Consider the following 5208-nt stretch of genomic DNA (forward strand, 5'->3'; position numbering starts at 1 on the left):
GGGGAGGACACGAAAGACAAGGGTCAGATACCCGAGATAGGAGGCAGCAGGCAGGGGTGTTACCATTGCGGGAAAGTAAGGCATTTTAAACGGGAATGCCTGGAATTAGCACGAGGAAGGGAAGCCGTTTCCCTAATGACCTTAGATGAAGATTAGAGGAGTCTGAGGTTCCTTCCTCCTGAGACCCACCGGGAACCCTTGGTAAATCTAAAGGTGGGACCGAAAGGGGAGGAGGCAGTTTTGTGGTGGACATGGGAGCGGCACGGTCATCCCTAAGTTTTAGATGATTTACTTGTGTCAGGACAAAAGCAACATGACATGAGTTTGGCCACCAAAAGACTAATAAATTTTCCAGGGCAGCAGGGTCTAAAGGTAGCCAAGAACAAGTTACAATATGTAGAAAAAGAGAGGTAAAATACTTAGGACACCTCATCAGTGAAGGCACTAGGCCCACTAACCCCGAAAGGATTAAAAGAATAACATAACTACCCCTCCCGACCACCAAAAAAGTGTCACGGAAGTTCTTGGGGCTGGTGGGCCATTGTAGATTATGGATAGAAGCCCAGAAAACGAAGGGGTTATATTACAAATTGACAGAATCTGAACATGAAAAACTACAATGGACAGAAAGAGGAAAAGGAGGGATTACGGGAATTAAAACAAAGCTTGATACAAGCTCCCGTGTCAGCCCTGAATTCCCTTGAGAAACCCTTTCACCTGTCTGCGACCGTAAGTAATGGAGCAGCAGTGGGAGCGCTAACCCAGAAAACAGGAGGAAAGAAACAACCCATAGCCTTCCTGTCCAAAATTTTAGACCCTGTCTCGCGAGGTTGGCCTGAGTGCATAGAGGCGGTCGCAGCCACTGCCATTCTAGTAGGGGAGAGCCGCAAACTGACGTTCAGAGGAGCTCTAGTTGCTAACACTCCCCGTCCAGTCAGAACAGTGTTAAATAAAAAGTTGGCTGATGGACTCAAGAATTCTAAAATTTGAAGCTATCCTTATGGAGAGAAACGACCTGGTGATAACCACAGGCGCTTGTTTGAACTCAGCCACCCTCATGTGGAAGAGAGAACCCCTAGACACGCGAGAAATAGAACATGACTGTTTAGATATTCCGCAGGAACTGTAAAACCTGCGCCCACACCTCCTCCCTCACCTCCATCCAAGGCCCTAAAGGAGCCTTCCTCATCCATCAAAGTTTTACCTGCACACCCACTAATATCATTTATTGTATCCGTTGCTCCCGATGCGGTCTCCTCTACATTTAGCGCTTTAGGGAACATCTCCGAGACACCCGCACCAATCAATCACACCGCCCCGTGGCTCAACATTTCAACTCCCCCTCCCACTCTGCCGAGGACATGCAGGTCCTGGGCCTCCTTCACCGTCGCTCCCTCACCACCAGACGCCTGGAGGAAGAACGCCTCATCTTCCGCCTCGGAACACTTCAACCCCAGGGCATCAATGTGGACTCCAACAGCTTCCTCATCTCCCCTTCCCCCACCTCATCCTAGTTTCTAACCTCCAGCAACATGATCCCCTTGACTTGTCCGGACTTGTCCGACCTGCCCAGCTTCTTTTCCACCTATCCTCTCCACCCTCTCCTCCCTGACCTATCACCTTCATCTCCTTCCCCACTCACCCATTGTACTCTATGCTACTCTATCCCCACCCCCACCCTCCTCTAGCTTATCTCTCCATGCTTCAGGCTCTCTGCCTTTATTCCTGATGAAGGGCTTTTGCCCGAAACGTCGATTTTGCCTGTCCTCGGATGCTGCCTGAATTGCTGTGCTCTTCCAGCACCACTGATCCAGAGTTTAAAGGATATCCCCCCTACATGAAGGAGGTAGGCTGTTTATAGACGGGTCGTCAAGAGTAGTACAAGGAAGAAGACATAATGGATATGCAGTAGGAGACGGTAGTGAAAATCGCACAGTTGAGGCTGACCGGTGACCTAATACATGGCCAGCCCAAACTTGCGAATTTTATGCCTTAAACCGGGCCTTAAAGCGATTAGAAAATCGGGATGGGACAATTTACACTGACTCGAAGTATGCCTATAGGGTGGTCCATACCTTCGGTAAAATATGGCAAGAACGTGGTCTAATCAAAAGCCGGGGAAATTAATACAAGTAGAGTTGATTGGACAAATGTTGAAAAGTGTGGAATTACTCCGGGAAATAGCTATTGTCCATGTAGCTGGGCATCAGAAGGGAACACTCTAGAAGCAAGAGGGGGATTACCAACTGTAGAGTTCAATGATACGTTTTTTTAAGAATTATATTGTGGCGCACGGGTATTTTTTTGTCTGTCCTTAGGAAGAAGGGTCTGTTGACCCAGACACCTCCACTTGTGTTCGCCGTACATCGAATACAGCCGGGTGAATGGGTCCTGATCAAAACCTGGAAAGATACCAACCTGCACCCGAGCTGGGAGGGACCGTCCCTAACCCTCCGGACTACTGAGACAGCCATCCGAACTGCTGAAAAAGGGTGGAGTCATCACACTCGTGTTAAGGGCCCAATAGACGCTCCTTCCACTTCTCCAGAGTGGCAAGCTCATCCTACAGACAAACCTCTGAAAGTCAAGCTGAGCAAAAAGAATGGACTGAGATAAGAGTCTATTAAGTATTGGTTAAAAAAGAAATTGTATCTCAAAAAAAATTGTAAGTGTTGCATGGACTCACTCCTCCCTGGCACACAAAGGGTTAGGGAGTAGACAGATAGGGTTGTGAGCTGAAATGAGTGGTCAGCTTTATTTTGTTATGATAATATTGGCGCTCGCTGCCAAGGAGGTGGGGGAGTGGGAGAAGTCATTTTCCTGTATTATGTCAGAATTATGCTAAACTAAAGGGGCATACCGACTGTTGGGTATGTGCTGAGATCCCACACCGTGGGGAATCCGGAATTCCTCTCGCGGGAATACCACTTACCAAAGAGGAAGTGTTCGACGTACAGCAAGTTGACTCGGGGTTCAAATGATACAAAATGGGGATTTGAGAGGGGTAATTCTAACTTTGCGGGATGGTTAACCTCGACCAGCCCCGAAAGCCCTGAGTGATATCGATGGCCTTAAAGTCTCCCCACCGAAAGGAGCGGTAAACACCACTTGTTTCTGTAATCAGAATGATACCGCACCCTTCCGATTAGGAAAACCATCTTGTGTCTTCACCAGCCAAGCCACTGCCACGACCATTCCCCAGATATTAAACGGAACGTATTGCGTATGCGGCCTGAAGGCCTATCCATTTATTCCCGGAAAAAAAAAATACATTTGTGTGACGGAATGTGTAACAATTACATGCATGTTAAGATGTTGATCAAACACTGCCTTAAAGCCAGAAAGGCTAGAGTGGCTGCTGCTACCTCGCCTATATAATTCCCCATTTGAGGCTGTTAGAGAGAGCCCCAAAATTACCTCGGAATAAACAGGGAGGAAGGCGGGTAACATAGAACATAGAAGAATACAGCGCAGTACAGGCCCTTCGGCCCTCGATGTTGCGCCGATCCAAGCCCACCTAACCTACACTAGCCCACCATCCTCCATATGCCTATCCAATGCCCGCTTAAATGCCCATAATGAGGGAGAGTCCACCACTGCTACTGGCAGGGCATTCCATGAACTCACGACTCGCTGAGTAAAGAACCTACCCCTAACATCTGTCCTATACCTAACCCCCCCTTAATTTAAAGCTATGCCCCCTTGTAAGCCGGGAAGTAGCCGAAGGGGATCCCCTCCTCTGGAGTTTGATACCCATGTATGGGACCGCTCGAGCAGGAGTAGAAAGACGAAAGTTGTCAGCTTCCCTGGAAGAGCTGGCCAATAATGCAGCCGATGCATTGGCTGAAACCCAATCCCAAGTAGCAGCCATAACGACCGAAATGATTGCCGCTAGGCTAACGACCCTTCAGAGCAGGATGGCTCTGGATTATATTCCAGCGGAGAAGGGTGGTACCTGTGCACTAATTGGAGAGGAATGTTGTACCTGAGGTCTCCTCTAACATGACTGATATCTCCAAACATGTGCCAGACAAAATCGCCAAGGTAAGGGAGGCCGGTAATCGGCACCAGAACGAGAAAGGATGGGAATGGGGGAATTGGGGATTGACTGGTTGGGGAAGGCGGTTAGTCAATCTGGCTATCCATGGATTATTGATATTTAGTGGGCCTGGTGGTAGGGTTCAATGTCCTATAATGGGGAATGAGCCGACGGATGACATCCCTTGGGGAAGGAACCCAAATAAATCATCCGATGCTTTTACAATCAGCAGGCGACATGCGACAAAGAGAAAGTCAAAGAATGCTTCTCGGGTTCGAGGGATGAACAACACCAATGAGAAGGCGTAAGGGGGCAGAAAATAAGAAATTGGATTAAAGGAGACTTAGTAAGTGCTGAAACTACAGATTTTACAAAAGGGGGGGAATTGTGGGAAATAAGAAATGTAGTTTTCTGCAGGCGATATAGAAATGTAATTGTTGTAAGTGCTAGTGGAGTGTAATTCCTGTAGATGAGGGAGGGGTGAGACATTATACAAACGGTCAGGGAATTCCTGGAGCATGTAATATACTTAAGGCTATGACTTTGATGAATATAGGGGGTCTTTTGAAGAAGTAGTTTTAAAGAAAATAGTTTTAAGCTAAGAAATAACTATGGAGTGTTGTAGCTGACCACAAAAAAAAGAAATAAGGGTATTTTCACAATAAAGCTTCTAGTAACAGAACAAGGAATGCAGACATCCAAGGATACAGACAGCCTGGTACATAGATAAGGAAAGGGAAACACAAGTGAAGTAATTATCTTAAGGTTAGTCCAAATAAGGGAATGAAATGAAATCTGCGCACTTTTTGCCAGGCCAGCGGGGTGTCCGGACTTGCAAGTTTGTAATAAATTGTCCTTGTTTCCATGGCTCTGTCTCCGGCTGATTTATAAGTGAGTTTTGTTTCTAACACCTCCATCTCTCTATCAGATAGCTATCTGTACACTGACTCGTGTCTCAGAGTCGAATGCCTCTCTCTGGGAGATATCTACAGACTGACTGGTGTATCTCAGAGAGCTACCTGTGTACTGACAGGTGTGTTTCACAAGCCCCCCCTCAGGTACATTGACTGTTCGCATTAATTCCTAATCACTCTCTCTTTCTCTCTATCTCTATCTCTCTTTCTCTTGCTATCTCTCTCTCAGGTAGATATTTGTACACTGACTAGTGT

This window comes from Chiloscyllium plagiosum, unplaced genomic scaffold (assembly GCF_037043375.1).
Source record: "Chiloscyllium plagiosum isolate Xiang-an unplaced genomic scaffold, Cpla_swu_hap1 HiC_scaffold_41, whole genome shotgun sequence".
NCBI classification, from domain to species: Eukaryota; Metazoa; Chordata; class Chondrichthyes; order Orectolobiformes; family Hemiscylliidae; genus Chiloscyllium; species Chiloscyllium plagiosum.